Source organism: Macrotis lagotis, chromosome 5 (assembly GCF_037893015.1).
Source record: "Macrotis lagotis isolate mMagLag1 chromosome 5, bilby.v1.9.chrom.fasta, whole genome shotgun sequence".
In the NCBI taxonomy this organism is placed as follows: domain Eukaryota; kingdom Metazoa; phylum Chordata; class Mammalia; order Peramelemorphia; family Peramelidae; genus Macrotis; species Macrotis lagotis.
This window is the reverse complement of record NC_133662.1, coordinates 202,039,647-202,059,732: the sequence shown is the minus strand read 5'-3', so window position 1 is coordinate 202,059,732 and position 20,086 is coordinate 202,039,647. Positions and strand designations below refer to the sequence as shown.

General features: G+C 33.9%; 1 long non-coding RNA gene across 4 annotated transcripts in view; it reads right to left on the bottom strand.

Moving 5' to 3' along the window:
* Window positions 1–14,729, bottom strand: part of LOC141488311 (uncharacterized) — a 52,200-nt gene extending 37,471 nt beyond the window's left edge. For 2 of the 4 annotated variants that reach the window (XR_012468646.1, XR_012468648.1), the window contains exon 1: window positions 14,220–14,729. This is a non-coding gene — a long non-coding RNA (uncharacterized LOC141488311). The remainder of the gene's footprint in view (window positions 1–14,219) is intronic. The other 2 variants (XR_012468647.1, XR_012468649.1) reach the window with 1 other exon arrangement.
* Between the last annotated feature and the right edge of the window lie 5,357 nt (window positions 14,730–20,086).

Genomic DNA, 20,086 nt, shown 5'->3' with positions numbered 1-20,086 from the left:
TCAATTAATGCCTGCTATGTATTTTAATAATTTATCTCATTTAATCCTAATAGCAAGGTAAGTGCTTTTATTATTCCCATTTTATAGTTGAGGGCACTAAAGCAAATAGAGGTTAAGTGACTTTCCCAGAGTCACACAGCCAATAAATAGCTAAAGCTGAATTTGAACGAGGCCAGTGTTCTATCCCTGAAGTTTGTTGTTGAGTCATTTTAGTTGTATCTGACTCTTTGTGACTTCATTTGGGGTTTTCTTGTCAAAGATACTAGAATGGTTTGTCATTTCTTTCTCCAGTTCATTTTAGAGATGAGGAAACTGAGGCAAACAGGGTTGAGTGATTTGCCCAGGGAGACACATCTAGAAAGTCTTCCTGATTTCAGGTCTGAAACTCTTTCAACTGTACCACCTAGCTATTCTGGTGAAAATATATAGTAGACAGAGAATTGTAGTTTGGGAGAGAGAGTAGGGCTAAATTTATAGATTTGAGAATCAACTGTATAGAGATGAAAAACGTACCTATGACAGATGAGAACACAAATCAAGAAAGGGTAGAGTGAAGAAAAGAGGGCTCAGGACAGAACCTTGAGGGACACCCATACCCTGAGTTCACCCTGAGGTAAACTACAAATCACCAAAGGAAGCTAAGAAGCATGGAAAAAAATTCATAAAAAGTAATATTATAGGAGAGGGGATGGAGAGGGAGATTCAAATAGAGCCCAAGACAGAAGACAAATAGACAAAGATAGGGGGATAGAGACAAGGCAGAATGATTTGATTGGTGGGGGATAGCTTCTGGAAAAGATGAGTTGGAGGCATAAATTGGGAGGTTAATCTTGTCAAAGGAAAGGACCTTCTCTTTCAGAGATGTGAGGAAAGAAAAAGAAAAGGGACAGTAGACAGGTTGGTTCCTCATCAAAAGCCTTAATTCTCAGTTTTCTCAGTAAGATGGGAGAAAAGTTTATCTGCTGAGAGAAAGAGAGGTGAAACAAAGTTTGAGAAGAAAGAAGGAGGTAGAAAGTAGTAATTTTGCTAATTTGTTAATTTTGTTATATTGAGTCAAATAAGGACAAATAAAAGGTATGCCAAGAAGCAGTGATGTACCAATTGAAACTAGAGAATATAGAAATGCAGTATATTGGGGAAGCAGGGTTTTGTGGTTTCTCCCAGCTGTTTAACAAGAAAGGAATAGAAGTGAATAAAGGAGATGGAAAGAGTAAGTCAATGTTGAGGGATTTATAGGAATGAGAACAGAATTAGAGGCAAAGGATTCAAAGTTGATGACAGCTCATAGTTAAGTTGGTTAATTAAATTCTATTATAATATTCTTATGGACAACATGAAGAGCCGTTGGTAGGAAAATAGCAGTTAGATAGACTTGGAACTGATGGATTGACTACAGTGTGATTTATGGTGGTTACCGTCAACTTGGACAAAAGTCTCTGTGCCTCAAAGAATCAGCACTATTCTTTAAACATTCTTAGTAATGGTATAAATAGTATGATTATAAAATTTGAGTGGACATAAAGTTGTGAGATCTACATTTGGATGCTAGAATAAAAATCAAAAATCTTTGAACAGTTTAAGATTGTAGATCAAATTTAATAAAGATAAATATAAAGTCCTACATTTGGGTTCACAATCAACACAAGTGCAAGATGTGAAAGGATTATGCAAGCTCTTTCCCATACTGGTCAGTCTCATATAGATATTCTCCAGTCAATGACTTTCCTAAAATGTGACATCCAGGACTGAACACACTTCCATATCACACTGGGATAATTGTGATTTTTAAAGTATATTGTTTGATGTTGTAGTTATAAGTGATTAGACTCCAATTTGTAGTCACAGGCTAAATAGTCCTAATGACCACAAATATATAAGCAATAACAGATTGTAGAATTCTTCTGTCTCAACTCACTCTGACCCCATGTCAAACATGTAATAGTGACTCTTGATTGGTTGAAGTACTGACCCATTATTGCAGTTGCATACCAATATCCATTTCTGGGATCTTGGATTACAAATTCAGATCCTCACCTGATTTCTGGTCCTAATTAGTAAACTTCTCCACCTAAGTCTGGTATCAATAAGCAGTCTAAGGAATTTCTTAACCCTCTCTGGGTCTGATTAGGAATGCCCCCTCCTATATCTGGCATTGATTAACTATTCTGAAACAAGCTCATCTTTAGGTATTCAACTTCCCTACTCAGTCCCCACATCTGACCATGTACTGAGATCTTTGCCATGGTATACATCTCTCCAACATGAATGACTCTGACCCTATATGTGACTGGATCTCTGTTTGTTGTAATTGTCACATAATGTGTAGCTATGTTTTTGTTTTTGCCTGCTTGCTGCAATGCATCATAATAAATGTTTGCACTGGCTTCCTAAGAATCAGTTTTCTATAAATCCTTCAATCTTGGTCTTTTCTCTACCCCAGGGTTATGAGGCCAAAAAGAAGCACACAATCCTGACTTGTGTTGAACATGCATTGGAATTCATATTTTTTATATTTATATCAATTAAATCATCTTATTTAATTCAGTACAGTGTTCTAATCAAAAATCTTTTTGGATCTAGATTCTATCATCCAAGATGTTAGTTAATCTTTCTGACTCTGTGTTATCTTCATATTTTTATAAGTATTCCCTCTTTGTTCAAGTTATTTTTAAAAAAATGTTAAAGAGTACAGAGTCAAGCATAAATTCCTTGGGCACTCTTCTGGAGACTTCCTTTCAGACTATCACTAACCATTTAAAACTATTCATTGGGAGTGGCCATTAACCAGTTCCAAAACCATGAAATTTTTATCTAGTTTATATCTTTCCATTTTCATCCCCACAAGAATACCATGAAGGCTTTATCAAATGCCTTAATAAAATCAACTATCTCTATTCAAATTTCTGATCTACCAATTTAGCAACCCTTTCAAGAAAAGAGATAAGGTTGGATGATAGGAGGACATCCAGATAGCCCTGAGGTTAGGAAATATCTTCTTTAAGGAAAAACTGTGAAAGAAACCTAAAACAACAAAAACACATATGTATGTGATTTTAAAGTGGCTGAAAAAGAAAATTTTGATTTTTTTTGTCAATTAAATTACTTAATTACTTATGACTACAATCTGCCCCTAAATTATACTGACTATTTTATTTGAATATAAATTTTTCAATTTTTTTTTAGAGCTTATTGTGGGTTTGATTTTCTTTCATTGAAAACTTAAAGTCAATTGATTTTATTTTCTTAATGTTTAAACTACTAGTGCCTATAGCATCAATATGATACATATGATTTTTGGTAGCAACACAAATTTAGTTTTCCTTCCTCACCATTGTTTCCTTTATTATGTTTGATTTGAGGTTTGATGCAAACTGAAGCAACAGTCAGGAAGAGGCAGAATTGCCCATTAATTAAGACATTTTCCTCTCCCTCTCTTTAAAAGTGAAAGTAAAATTCTTAGGGTAGATGTAGTCATTGGAGCTACATCTGAGAAACAGAAAGAAAATATGTAAATAAAGAACACAGCCTCTATGGGCCTCCCTTCCTTAATCAGTTCAATGAGGGAGTTGTACTAGATGGTTAATAGTTTTCTATAGCCCTTAATCTATGATCTTATGAAGTATGAAGAATTTATGATCTCACTGATGTAGTAATCCTTCCAAGAATACAGATTGCAATCCATGCATCCCTTTTTATCCTATGATTCTTGTCTATGTCCTCCCAGATGATAAATCCTCTATAGACATACCACTTAAAATGATGTCTTCTTTCCAGATCTCTTAACATTAGTTAGTTATCAACAATGTACCTTACCAACATAACATAACAGTATATCCTCAGTGATGCTCATTCTCAGTTTAAGAATAAAACAGCTCTAGTTTGGGTCATACTATCTTCGATGACTATCCCCTTTTTGTGTTCTCTTTGTAGGTGATCTATTTATTCTCCAGAGACTGAGATAGTCCATCATTTACAGCTACATAGAATTACCAGTAGGACACTGATATTAAGAAGCAATGGTCATAATTAGTAGGCCAATACTGTAAAGAAATTAAAGAAAGACTAAAGGGACCCATACATATATTAAAATATCATTGATGCTCTTTTTTGAGGTAATAAAGAACTGGAAAAATAAAGTGATGCCCATCAATTGGGGAAGAATTTAATAAAATATGGCAATGAATATAATAGATGACAAAAGGAATGATTCATGAGAAACCTGGAAAAACTCATATGAGCTGATGGAGAATGAAATGAGCAGAACCAGGAAAACAATTTAAGCTATGACAACAACATTGAAAATTAACAACTTAGAAAGGTCTGATCACTACAAAGGTCAGTTCTGATTCAAGAGGACTATCCACTATCTAACTGAGAGGTGATGGATTCTGTGCAGAATGAAAGATACATTGTATTATATATGGCCAATGTGGAAATCTATTTTACTTGGCTATGCATATTTGTTACAAAATTTTTTTTCTCCTTTTTTTCATTTTTACTTTGGGAGAAGGAGATAGAAAGGAGAAAAATAAATGCCTATTAATTAAAAAAAAATAAGTTATTTTTATTTCAGAGAGAATTTGTAGATCATTAAAAAATCCCTGAATTATCTACCAAATGCATTTCAATTAATTTTCTTCCTTCTATACAATTCTTCATTCAATTTGTTGTCAGCCTCCAGATTCTTTCTAAGATAAATGGACTAGCTCTATAGATTGCTTTCAATTGCATATCATTATCTGAATGAGAATTCTTCATGTATGGTAGTTAGAACCCATGTATATAATTAGGCTCAAACATTTTGAGTGATTCTGGAATGGTTTTAGGAAGTAACACAATATTCCAGAGCTTGAGCTGATAAGCACAATATCATCTGCAAACAGGAACATGTGGAGTACATCACTATATAGAAGAAATCTGTCTTTCAATCTGACTCTGCACTGTCCACCTTTCATTCCTGTAGCTCAGCAGTTCTCAAAGTTTTTGGTCTCAGGAAACCTTTAATCTCTTAAAAATTATTGAGGACCCATCTCCAAAGAGCTTTTATTTCTATAGTTTATATCTACAGATATTTATCACATAGCAAATGGAAACATCTAAGCATGATTATGAAAAGAGTTTTGATCTCCTAGGTCTCATGAAAGAGTCTGGGGATATGTGGACCCAAATATTCTAAGAGGCAGTGAAATAAGTATTGAATTTGGAGACAGAGGTTTGGGTTTGACATCTGGCTCTGCTCTTTCCTACCTGTACAACCTGGGGCAAATCATGTCACCTCAATGGACCTCAGTTTCCTCATCTGCAAAATGAGGAAATTGAATTAGCTGACCTCTTTCAGCTCTAAGTCTAGGATTCTATGCTCTCATTTTATGCCTCATTTGATATTAATCATCTCAGGGTCAAACAAATTCATCACTTTTGTTGAATCTTTCATGAACGTCCCATGATTTTAATAGATGCAAAGGAGGCATGTAGAGAGGAGAACTATTAAAGTTGCCCTTTGCTTTCCTGAATCAAAATGTTTTTATTTGTCTTTTTTTTAAAAATACTTAAAAGATATCATATTCCTGCATCTTTCAGTAAATAATTTAAATATGTAATCTGTTGCAGAATATCATTTTTAGATTTTCTCATAATGACTTTGAAGAGGTGAAAAAGTAAATATATGAGTTAGTAGGTAATTCAATTTTTCAAAATAGTTTTTAGTTTGTATTTTGTAAAAATTATAGTAGATCCCCCCCCGCCCAGACAAACTGGAAGATATATTTTAGATATTTTGAGAATTGGTATACAAATGCCTTCAAAATAATATCTCCAAAATGGACTCCTTATACCTAAACTTGATCTAGATCAAATATTATTCTTAACTTTTTAATTTAGTGCCTTTCTTTAGTTCCATTTCTACCATGTCAACTATCAGAGACTGTGATTTCAAAAATCTAAATGCAGTGGCTCTACTGTAATAATAAGTAATTGATCATTATAAACCTTGATGTATCTTTTCCCTTTTCTTCACCTATTTGTTTTTCTCTTTTCAGTTTTATTTTTAAATACTTTCTGGATGATCTGGCTTAATTGGGCTTCTAACCACACTCTCTTTAAACTTATTTTTCCATTCCTTTTATCTTACTGCTTTATTAAGTTATACTGCCTATCATACTCTTCCATTCTTTTCTGTAATCGTTTACCAAAAAGTTTATATCATAATATACAATTTGTGGAATATTTTTAACTTTTTTATTTTTCTCTTTGACACAGAGGTCAAAATATATGCTAGCTAAAGTGATTTCCAGATTTTGTTTGGCCTCCTAATTGTAATTATTGATTTATTTTGGTCAAGAATCCTTAGTAATAATAAAGATTTGGGTATATGTTTAGTCCTTTATTCATTTTCCTTTTTTCATACCAATAGCTTATTAAATAGATTCAAGTTGGAGTTGTTTTCATTATATATTGTATCTTCTGATTTTATTCTATCTTGTTTTGTTGTTGATCTTTCTTTTGTTTTGATCTTTGCTCTAACAAGCCATTGTTTTCACTTTATACACATAGCTGATTTCTAAGTTGTTAATAACTCTTTATAATCTTCTAAAGGCAAGTGAACTAGAGAATTTCCAGACTTCCATAATAATGATGAAGATAATATCATTTATTAACACTTTGAGGTTTGAAAAGTTCTTTACATAATATCTCACTTGATCCTTATTACAATGTCATCCAGGCAGTTCCACTGCCTGTTTCCCATGTGTGGAAAGTGTTCCCTCCACCTCTAGGCTCACTTGACTTCCTTAAAGTCCCAGTTAAAATGTTATCTTCTACAGGAAGCCTTTCTCAACATCTTAATTCTATGGCCTTCCCTTTGTTTGTCCATAGCTGTTTGAATTTTGCTCCTCTGCTAGATTATGGGGTTCTTGAAGGAAGGGACTGTCTTTTACTTTTCATTGTATTTTCAGTGTTTAGCATAGTGGTTGTCAATATAGTTGGCACTTAATAAATGTTTATTGACTACTATTATTATTCCCATTTTACAGATGAGAAAAGTGAGGCACAGAGGTTAGGAGACTTAAGTACCCATAGTCATATAGATAGTAAATGTCTGAAACAGAATTTGAACTTAGGTCTTCCTACCTACAACTCCAGGGCTCTAACCATTGAGGAAATTAGCTGTTAAGGCATTCTTTAAACAGCGATTACTACTTGTAGGATTAAGTTAAATTATAAAAATGATGTTCACATTCACAAATAAATATTCCATAATTATATAATAACCCATTTGTATCTGTATTCATTGGAGAAGAAAATGATAAACCACACTAGGATTTTTGCCAAGAAAACCCCAAATGAGATCACAAAGAGTCAGATATTTAAAAAAGACTAAACAACAACATTAGTATACATGTGATATATATTATGAGCTAGGTGGAACAGTGGCACATTTATTAGCTATGTAACCCAAATAAGTAACTTAACCCTCTTTGCTTCAGTTTCTACATCTGTAAAATGACTTGGAGAAGGAAATGACAAAAAACTCTAGTAGCTTTGCCAAGACGAGTCCAAAAAGGGGTCACCAAGAGTGAGATACAACTGAAATAACTAAACAACTATAAATATATTTTATATAGGAGGAGGGATCTGACCTGTGATTTCATCTCCTTAGGGAAGACCAATGTGAAAATTCATTTCATTGATGTAAGCTATGTTACTTTGAGAGGTTAAGAGATTTTCCCATGATCTAGGCTGAAATGTATTAGAGGCAGGAGTTAAATCCAGTTTTTCATATTTTAAGGCTGTTGCTCTATTGCTTTCCAATATATATATATATATAATATATATATATATATATATGTAATATATATGTAAAAATATTGTTTGCATCAGGTCCTGAATCACTCCAGAGCAATCTAGATGAAATCCAAAAATCATCATAAAGAGAGTTTGGGATTACCATCCACTGAATGAAAAGCAAATTGATGAAAAATGCCCATTTCAACCTATGATATATTCAGACAACCTACAGTATTCATTCAATTGTACTTAAATCTGGAACAACCACTAAAATATTTGGACAATTAGCTGGGCCCAATTTTGAATAATAGTAAGATATTGGCTAGATTATCTTTGGAAAATGGCACCATTTTTTAAATTATTCCAGGTTTCTTCCTGAAACAAAGGTCCCTCTCTTTTTAGCATTGATAGTCTTTCAGTGATGTTATATGGTTCAGAATAATGTCATACCACCTCTAGAATTGAAATAGGTGCTTTTCCAAAAGGCATTGGAGAGTTACAAGTGTAAGCAGGCTACACCACACATTATAAGGGAGGAATTGGGTAAAAGTAAAAAATGGCATCAGGGAAGTACATATGAAGAAAATGAAAGGAATACCTTCTAGGGCAATGGAAAAAACCTAATTCATGGGAGGAAATAGACTTCTGGTTCACAAGTTATATATGCTTAGATGACTCAAGATCTATGTTATTGGAGAGAATGTACACATTGTTCAGATCAACAATACTTTGAAAAAAATTTGGACCTGTCCACAAGGGAACCTAAGAATTTTTGTGTCTTGAAGAGCCATCCCTTTAAGAACTCAGCTCTGTTTTCACTTAGGAATGAAATATTCCATTTAGGAGATAATATTTGTAAAGTGATTAGCACAAAGACTGACCCATAGTAAGAATTATATAATTGTTAGCTATTATTAAAAAGACAACTATCACAGCAACAAGAATAGAATATGGAAAAAGTTGTTACTTACAATTGGAATAGCAATAGGGATTTGGCATAAGCAAAAAGTGAGTCAACCACCAAGTTGTCAAAAATGTTTAGAATGCAATGTGACCTTAGGAAAGTCACTCCTCTAAGCCTCACTTTCTTCATATACATAAAAATGGAAATGATAATAATAGTACCTATCTCAGAATATTGTTGTGAGGATCATCTATATAAATATATATGTATATATGTGTGTGTGTGTGTGTTTGTGTATGCATATGTATGTATATACATTCTCAAAAATGTGTATATTTCATTCAGAAAACTTTAAAATGGTATAAAAATATTAGTTAGTAAGAGAATTGGTGTTCTATAATGGATAGAACATGGGATATGAAATCAGGAAGACTTCAATTAAAATTTCACTTAAAACACAAGTTGTAAGACTCTAGGCAACTTATTTTACTTTTTTAGGCCTCAGTTTCCACATCTGTAAAATGAGCAAATTAGATGTTCCTTTCAGTTCTAAATCTATAGCACTATGGTCCCAAGCTAGCATAGGATTCTGAGACATTCTGTGAAGATGAGGACCCTTCCACAGAGATTCACTGTACCCCCAATGTAAGACTGACATAAAAAGTATAGAATTCCTGTAATGAAATTCCTTCTCTTGAAAGTGGATGGATCTATGTTGGAGGAGTTGTGGAAAGACAGGCAAACTAATACAGATATCCTTTCTACAATGCAACTTTCCACATCACAATTTCAACAAATCACAGGTTGACACAAGAAATTTTAGGGGTATTTTGGGAGAATTTTGTGGAAGCTGTAGATAACTTGTGAAGATCAGCAGATGATACAGAAAAAGTTTAGAAATGCATAAAATATATGTATAGTATTGTATATTATCAACATATTTTATCTTGTAATACCATAATTCAGATCTCTTTGACTTTCCAGATTGGGAGGAGCTTCCCCTCAAACCCCTTAATATGAAAGAGATAACTACATTGTGGGTATAGCTGTGGATTAGACAACTATTTTAGAAATGCATTGACCCATTGAAATTATACAAATAATGTGGTTGAACTGTTCATACCCTTTGATCCAGAGATTCCACTGTTTCATATATATATATATATATATATATATATATATATATATCCCAAAGAAGACACTGACAAAAAAGAAAGACTCCATATATATTAAGATTTTTACAGCAGCACTCTTTGTGGTAACAAAGAAGTAAAAACAAAGTAGATGCTCATTGATTGAGGAATGGCTAAACTGTAGCACACAGATTACTGTGTTGTAGGACATTAGAAACATGATTAATATAGAGTAGCAAGGAAAGGCTTACATGAGCCTGACACAAAGTAAAGAAATAAGCAATCAATAAAGCAATATGCACAATGACTACAATAATGCATATGGAAAAAAGAATCGACACAAAGCAATTGATTAATGTGAAGTTATAAGAAACAAGTTTTGCTCCCAAAGAAGATTATAGGAAAGAGGCAGCTAGGTGGTACAGTGGATAGAGCACTGGCTCTGGAGTTAGGAGGACTAAAGTTCAAATCTGACCATAGACACTTAATTGTCTAGTTGTCTGATCTTGGGCTAGTCACAAATATTTTTGCCTTGAAAAAAAAACAAATTTTTTTTTAAAAATTAAAAAAGAGGGCGTGGCTAGGTGGTGCAGTGGATAAAGCACCAGCCCTGGAGTCAGGAGTGCCTGGGTTCAAATCCAGTCTCAGACACTTAATAATTACCTAGCTGTGTGGCCTTGGGCAAGCCACTTAACCTCATTTGCCTTGCAAAAACCTAAAAAATAAATTAAAAAAAGAGAGAGAGAGAGATAGGAGAAGGAAAGGGGAAGGAAATAAGTATTTATATAATGTCTTCTAGGAATCAAGCACTAAAATATTATCCCATTTGATCCTTACAACAAACCTGAGGTAAATGCTATTATTATCCTCTTTTACAATTGAGGATACTGTGGCAGAAGTAAAGTTCTTTGTTCAAGATCTGAGACTGGATTAGAACTCAGGTCTTCTTGACTCCAATTCTTTGACCTATTTGCCTAACCCTAAAATACTTATTTTTTAATCTTGAAGACTCCAATGAAGCTTTGTCTATTTCTACCATACATTTCTACCTTCTAGATAATAAAAAGACATTTCCTCTTACTGCTTTCCAGAGATGTGCTATTTTTTTCCAATGAATTGGCTGAGTTTTTTTTTTCTCTTCTACTTTTCTTTTACCTTTAAAAATTCTTTGGTATAAGGAATGACTCTCTGGGAAATTAAAGAGAGGAATATAAGGGGAAATTTAGGTGATATAAAAGAAATATTAATTTTAAAAATCTATTTCAAAAAGGAAATTAGTAGAAATTATATGTTCAAAACAAGAATAGTATATTTCAAATGTTCAGATGGGTGGATAGATGAATATAGATAGACAGATAATTAGATGATAGATAGATAGATGATAGATGAAAATAACCTATATAATTATGTGGTATTATAGATAGAATTTTGACCTTGGAATCTGGAGGATCTGAGTTCAAATTTTTGAGGCTTACATGAACCTGACACAAAGTAATGGAATTTCTTTATAAGACCAAAGGCAAATCACTTAGTCTCAGTCTTGGTTTCTCCATCTATTAAATGGGAATGATAATGGCACCTAGTTTACAGTAGGATCAAATGAGATATGTATTTTGGAAATCTTAAAGCACCTGTGTAAATATTAGCTATATGTTAATATTATCACTATTATCATCATCATCAGCTACCTATAACTAACTAATAATACAGTATAATGGAAAGAGAGTTGGTCTCAGATTCAGGAAGTTCTGACTTTAAGTGTCTCTTAATCTCTTCGTGCTTTGAAGTAACTCTCCAAGGCTTTCAAGTGGCAGAGGAGTTGTCTATCTGCATTGACAGATAAAGTTCCTCACAATGAACTCCTTATATTGGAAAAATCACAAGCCTAGTTAAAAAACACACAAAACAATATCTATATAGCAAAACATAAACATATGCATATATACACACATACACACATATACACATATATAATATATTATACACACACACACACACACACACATGTATATTTATATTTCAAGTCACTAGTCCATTTCAATCATGCAGATAACCTCTATGTGAAAACTCCCTCCATTGATCCAAATTGGAAGCTCATTTGTGACTTCTAGGCTTAGTTGCCTCAAAGTTCAAGTTAAGTGACTTGTGCAGGGTAACAAAACCAGTATTTGTCAGAAAGAGGAGGTGAACCAAAACCTTCCTAATACAAAGTTAATCCACTAGACTCTGTGAAATCCTCTCTCACTTTTTATATTATTACTTCATAAATAAAATTTAATAAAGACATTTAAAGAAGATGACATAGGATAACAGCTTTCCCCCATTTTCTGTGTGACTTTTTACTTCTCTTTTGAGTTTCTGATGATATTAGTACACCCTAGTGCTAGCCTGAAGCCAGCTGGTGGTACTATTGTCTGTATCCTGGTGGTTTGTGGGTTGTGCTACTGTTGTTAGCCTCACAGAACATTGCCCTTATGGGACCCTGGGAGGCACTTAGGAAATGGCATTCATTAGGAACTAGGCAGACTGCCAGCTGACAGCTAAATGACTTTTTCCTTTAATTGAGTATAAGTCTGATTTCAGAGGGGAACCAGGAGTAAGAGGAGAGGGAATTGAAAGGAAGAGAGGAGTTTCTTCCATTTGTAGCTCCATAGGATGTATGTATTGGGGTTGTTAGATAGTACAGTAGATAGCAGGCTGAACCTGAAGCCAGGAAGACCTGAATTCAAAATTGACTTCACACATGTGTTAGCTATATGGCTCTGGGCAAGTCACTAAACCCCATTTGCCTCAGTTTCCTCATCTGTAAAATGAACTGGAGAAGGAAATGACAACTCACGCCAGTATCTTTGCCATGAAAATCCCAAATGGGGTCATGAAGAATCACAAGAGGACTGGATGTACTATTGCATGTACAGAGCAACCTGTTGGATGTAGTACTCTGGAGCCAAAAGGAGAATGACAGAAACTACTACTTATCTCCATGATTTTGGCCTGGCTGCTGCTTGCCATGCCTGGGATACATTTTCCTCCTCACCTATGCCCCCTGGAATCAGCCAGTAAACATTTATTTAGTATCTGTTGATAATGAAGAGAAGAATGTCCTTCATTCTCAGGGAAATGGAGTCACAAAGCAAGGCAAAAGTCCCTGCTCTCTAGGAATTCACAGTCAAATGAAGGAAACAGTATATAAAAAAATGTATAAACAAGATATATACAGAATACATTTGAATTGATCAACTAGAATTAAGAGGGGAATTTAGGAAAATTTCCTATAGGAGATGCGATTTGAACCTTCAAAATTCAGCTCAGGTACTATTCTAGTACCTCACCCCAGCCCTCACCCCAGCCCCCACTCCCAAACATTGCCTCACATTTGTATTTTATCTATATATGTGCATTTTGACTCCCTTCACATGCTCTCTCCCCTTCCATTAAATTTAAGGTCCCTGAAAGCAGAACCTTTTCTTTTTTTTCCTTTTAAGTTTTCTTTATTTATATTTTTAGTTGAAGAATTACACATGAGCCAATATTCTATTATAGTTACATGCTAAGACTAGCTGCAATAAGTTTATATTCAAGCAAATATCTTTTATGGAAAGCAGAACTACTTCTCTTGTCTTTATAGCCCCAACAGTTAGCATAGTGCTGAGTAAGTGTTTGTTGATGATATAAGATTCTTTAAAGTTTGCATAGCACTTTACATACATTATCACCTTTTAGTTCTCCTTATGTTAAACACACTTGTGCTTAAGCAAATGTCAGATACAGGATTCAAACATAAGTATTTGTGTTTTCAAATCCTGCATTCTCTCTGTGAGGCTGTTTATCTTTAACAATCTACTTAATGCTTAATGAATTTATTGGAAGATACACAACCAAGGAATAATAAAGTCATCATAACCAGAATGTTTTGTGTAACCTGCCTCATAGGGAAATGTTTCCTAAGAAGCCTTACAGGCTTCACCAAGTAAATCCTAGAGGCAGAGAGCTCTCTCTATGGGTATCAATCTGCCTTCTCAGCCTTGGAGTCCATTTACCAGGAATCTTTTTTCTCTCTGAATTTTGGGGGGTTTTATTTCAATAATATATCTTCCATTTTCTCCTGTGGTTGCCTATTTTTCTCTTTATGAAACCTATAAACATAACCTTAAAAATAAAAAAGATAACTCTTGAAACAGGTAGAGAACATTCATACAACTTTATGATAGTAGTATTGACATGCCATCTTAGAGCATGGTTTCTTTATTTATATTTTAGTTGAATAATTACATACTGGCCAGTATTATTATATAGTTACATGCTAAGACTGGCTCCAATAAATTTAAATACAAGAAAATACCTTTTATGACTTTGACCTTCTAATCCCACCCCTCCTGCCATTTATAGTAACTCACCTGTTTGACATGTGGAACTACATCACAATCTTCCTTTAGTTGCTCCAGATGACTAACAAGGAAGTCACACCAATGGAATAACATAGACTTAGAAAAGAATAATGACATCATACGTAAGGACATATCAGGCAGAAAAGGAAAATACGCTGTACATGTTCCAGCCCCTCTAGAGGATATGACAAAGAATCACAATTAAAATGTGACTGGTTAACCAACAGTTATGAAATAAAATACTAAAGAAAAACCAGAAGAAGAAAAAAAGGCTTAAATCCAATCGAACAGTGCTATCAGAAACTGTGGTTCTATCAGAAGAGTGCTAGGAAAAAACATTTTGTAAACTAAACAAACTGGAGCTCCCTGGTGTATAACACTTCAGGCTAAATTCTGGGAAAAGCCAATGTAGTATAAGCACAAAACAATCAGCCTGCATCAGAATGAAAAGAAGGAAATGGTGTTCTTAAGAGTTTGCCAAAACTAAAGAAAAGTAGAACGCTTGCTGAAGACTAATCAGGTATGAGTAATATGGTACTAGGACTGAGTCCAAATTAACTGTCCACTTCTTTACTTTTGAGATAAATGATTACTGAAACAAAGACAATGAACTCAAAGAGCACTTGGTGGGACAGGAGCAATGAGATTTAATTTGCAAATTTCTCTAGATGTGTTGCAATAACTGGACTTTTTCATCTACCCAAATATGTGTGAATGCATGGATTTCCCCTTTTGAGACTCAGTGGAAGACAAGTGATGTAGATGAAAAACTGTAACTGTGGCCACAACAGTAAAATTCAACTCTATCATTTCCCAGACATATGTACTCATTACCAAGCCATTGCAACCTCTACTTTTAATATCTTTATTTTTCTGGTCTTAGGCATCTTTTAAGGGGAATAGGGAGGGTGGGTTGGGAGGGGAAGTTCTTCAAAGATTGACAATATTATGGAAAATTGCTGCTGCTGTGCCTAGCAAATCACTTTGCATATTCATATTACATCCCTTGAGTCAAAAACTTCTTTATGGATCCGTTTTCTTTGCTTCTAGAAAACATATTACAGAAGCACCCATATGTGTACAAGATATATTTAAAGATATATTTGGAATCTATTCAGGGTAATATTTTTTCCCTAAAGTGAGTCTTCCCTTGTTAAAAATAGAATGAGAAAAAGTTTCCCCAGACCACCAATAGCTTACAGTTGTTCTCTGTAAAAAGTAGTCCCTGGCCTTTGTGATCTCACCTAGTAATGAGACTAGATCCTAATAGACTGGAGATTTTTGTACAGAACTTCAGAGTTGGTATGCATACTTATAGGGAAACTCAGAGGAAAAACCAGGGAATGAATAAGCAGAGAATGAATTCTCACCCTTGGAGGCGATTCCTCTACACTGGGGGGTGGGGGTGTGTGTGAGGGGGCTGAGTAAGCTCCCCCAGCATCATCAACACAAGATGAGTTTTTACTCTGGGTAGAAGACTCAGTCTTCAATATCAGTAAGCAAGAATCTCTTTTCAATATTAAATTCACTTTTGTAGGAAGGAAGAAAAAAAGAAGAAAGCTTCTGCAGTGCTAGGATGATAGTGTTAATTGGTTTAGTTTTTTTTCTATCAGGAATTAAAGTAATTCCTCCCTGGTTTCAGTTGAGTGAACACATGTAGACCTGATTAATGCTAATGGAATTCATGCATGTATTAAAAGAGGAGCATATCTAATCTCAGGATAATAAAAAAAAAAGAGAAAATAAAATATTTGATTAAAAACTTCCTTGTCTTTACTCTAATATGAAAACTTTAAATTTTTTTATTTTATCATAATTTTATATGAATTTTTAAAATATACTGATTTCAACCTGATAATAAAAAACTATAGTAGTCAAATATTTGCATTTTATTAAGTAAAAACCCTTCAATAAGCCACTAAAATCTTATTTTCTAGTTTCTGTTAAATAGCATAATTTAGTATTATAATAAAAACACAAAAAAAGCAACTTATAATTGAAGGTGGTTATAGTTGTGGCATTTATGATCAAAATGACACTGAGCGAGAGGACAATTTATTTTAGAAAAGCACTATATCTTGTTGATATGATCAGATTTTTTTTTCTGAAAATTAAGAACAAATAAATACTACCTAGATTTTATCTAGAGAAATGGTCTGTTCCATATTTATAGTATTAATTAGATTATAGCCCAAACTCCAGCAGCTCGCATAATTTGGATTTAATCTGCCAGAAGGGGTCATATTGTAGCCTTGGACCTCTCCTGACAGATAATGCTATTGAGTTCGCCATAATAAATCATTTTGCCAAAGAAACTAAAAAATATTTGCTATTCTGACATAAAGAAACCCTATGAATAATATAGCTTGTTATTAGTTCATAATGACTGTAATATGTAAATTTTTGCATTTGAAAACACCTGATCAAATACTTAAAATGATATGATTTTATTCAACAAGATTTCTTCCCCTCACAAATCAAGGTTAAGGCCTTCAACGAATTTTCTAATGTAGCTTCCTATCATGACAAATGTTTACAGAAACTGATCTTTTTCACCTTTTATTTGATTTTATAGAATTAAATGTTTCCTTCCTATATAAGTGTATATAGAAGTATATAATAGACCAATAAAAGGGGCCTACTCTTTAGGAAACCTGCTATTAACAAAAATTCAATGGGAGAAAAAAAAAATCTTTGACTATCATAGACTAAAGACTGTCTTTTGATTAATGCAAAAAATCCAAGATGTATTAGAAAACTTTTTGATCCCTAAAATTTCTTAGATCAGTAATTACAAACAAAAAAGAACTTTAACCAATATTTCAAAGATCAATCAGCAAAAAAATCATTTAGCTGAAGATGTTACATCTACTATTTCTGATCTATCTGGTTCATCCCTGAAAGAGATAGGACTACCTACTAGAATCTGTGAGAGAGGAAGGGAAACTTGGGTGCAGTTTAGCATATACCTTAAATTTGGGGAAAACAGAATTAAAAGGGTTCAGAGGAAAGAAAAGTAAATCTTGTAGTCTCAAATGGTACTTGAGAAGTCAATACAAGAGAAAAGGGAGATGCTTTAGAATGGAATACTGAAAACACAGAGTTAGGAGAAAAATGAGATTTTTCCTATAGATTTGGGCTGCTTTGAGAGAGGAGTAACTCCTAGCAGCAGGGACATTATAGTTTCATTGTGATCTGTTCTTGTCAGACCTCATTTGAAATATTAGCTCTGGGCACCAAATTTTAATAAGGAGCACTGATAAGATCTGGGGCACTAGGGGATATAGTGGATAGAGTGCCAGGCCTGGAGTCAGGAAAGACTCATCTTCCTGAATTCAAATCCATCCTTAGGCAATTATTAGCTGTGTGACCCTAGGTAAGTCACTTACCCCTGTTTGCTTCAGTTTTCTCATATCTAAAATGAGTGGGAGGAGGAAATGGCAGACCATTCCGGTGTGTAACCAAATGGTATCAGAGTCAGACACAACCAAAAACAACTGAACAACAAAGGATGAGATGAAACATGTCCAGATGAAGGCAATTAGCAATGTGAAAAACTATGAGTTCCCATTATATGAAACAGGTTGAATGAACTAGGCATGTTTAAATTAAAGAAGAGAAAATGACCCAGGAAAACCAACTTCAAGTATTTTAGAGGCTGTCAAATAGGAATTAGATTTAGTCTATTGGTTCAAAGGGCAGTATGAAAAGCAATAAATGGTTGCAAATCACAAAGAAATAAATTTAGGCTTAATGCTAGGAAAAACTAATGAAAAATTTGAGTTGTCCAAAAGTGGAAAGGATTATCTCAAAGGGTGAACCTATCCTTCAAGGATATTTTCAAGCAGAGGTTGGAAAACTACTTGTTACTTGTGTTAGAGTGGGTCCTTCAATGTTCTAATGGCTCTGGGATCTCACCTAAGTGAATGTTCCTCAATGATATAGATTGCAACCTATCTCTGCCATGTCCTTACACTTAGCTAGCAACCATTTATTAAGTGATTATAATGTCAGAGGCTATGCCAGGTACTCAGAAAACAATACAAAAATTAAACAGTCATGTGTTTGAAACAGAAGGTATATCCAAAATATTCTTCAAGATCCCTTGATGTTTCAAGTTAAGACCATGAATCATTCTTAGGCTACCTTCACTGTTACTAATTAACCAGCTCATCTTTTTTTCAAGTATCCAGTTCCTTGAGCATACCTTTAATATAATTTCTCATTCAAACTTTCTTGTTTTTCATTTTATGCACCTTTATTACAAGCCTCTCCACTGCCTTAGAATACTATAGTGTTTTGTGACTTGCAGCCATGCAAATATCATTCAAGAATACTGGTATTTAAAAGATAAACTTTTGTTTGAGCAAACAGCTTAGAGTCATTAAAATAACTGCATTTTTTCAAAATTTCTCAATTCACTTTATTCTCCCCCTCACATTCAATTCTGGGACTAGTTCATTGTCCATTTTCAGTATCTCAGATATGACAAGAGAATCCTATAGTCTAAACAATATGAAATTCTTTATCTATTTGCCTTTTTTCTTCTATGAAGAGTTAGGTTGAACTCTTAAGTAATTATAGACCTTATTTAAGAGACTCACAACATTCAGGGGCTTAATACAATTGAGTATTGTAAGTCACAAAAAGAAGCAATTGAACAGCCTCACAATTTTTATGAAGTTCTTTTTAGACTTCAGTAGATCTCTTCCATTATGAAAGCAAATATCTCTTGAGGTAGCCAAGAGATGCAATGGATAAAGTGTTGGATCTGGAGAAAGGAAGAGAGTTTAAATCTCACTTCAAACACTTAGCTGTATGATGCTGGGCAAGTCATTGACCCTCTGTTTATTTCAATCTTAGAGATAATGCTGATAATGAGGATGATGAGGGTGATAATTGCCTCACAGAGTCATTGGGAGGATCAAAAGAGATATTTGTAAAGTGCCTGGAATATTAATGCTTGATGCCTTCTCCCTTCTTATATATAACCCTGTTTTATTCCTTGACTGATATTAATAGTAGGTCAATGAATAATATTATTCCTATGATTTCATATAATTCTGTCTGTCACTTGCCTCAGCATTTGGGGACTGCTGCCCTTGGATCCTCCAACCCCACTTGTGGCTTTCTGTAGGGTCTGCCCCTTTTCCCAGTGGTGATTCCCTCCTTCAACTTTCACTTTCTGGAGAGTCCCAGGCTCACATTCATTCCCCTTGCAACCCATTCTTGGCTTCCAAACCACAAAACCATGAGCTTTCACTCTGCTTTCTTTTTGTATTTTGTATTATCCCCCCCCCCCCCCATTAGAATGTAAACTCCTAGAGGACAAGGTCCTTTTGCTTGTCCTTGTATTCCCCAGTGCTTAGCATTAAAAAAAGACCTCTATTCCTTTTCTTCCTTCCTATCTTCTTGAAATCTTGTGTAATTTTATGTCTATTTTAGATAAAACTTGTTAAAGTGATGCCTTTAAGATGATAAATGTTTTTTAAAAAGAAAAATAAACACTGAGTAGGATTTGTATTATCTAAATCTTTTAGTCAGTTGTGTGATACTTAATGTGGAGTCTGGGGGAAGGAAGGAAAAAAGGGAAAAGAAAGTTACATAACTATTTTATATTTTTTTTAAAAAAATAGCAAGCTATACATAACAGGTTTGCAGTTTTATGTTCAATCATTTTATTTTCTACTCAACTATATTATGGAAATGCTTGTTTTATTAAGTTCAGAATAAAATAAAATATTATGGGGGCAATATATCTCACAGAATTTGCTTGTTCTCCAGATAATGTTCAAAGGAAATAATTGTCAGAATCACAAAATTTTCTTCTGTTTAGCATTCTCCCATTAAGCTTGTTTGACTAGCACCTAAAATAT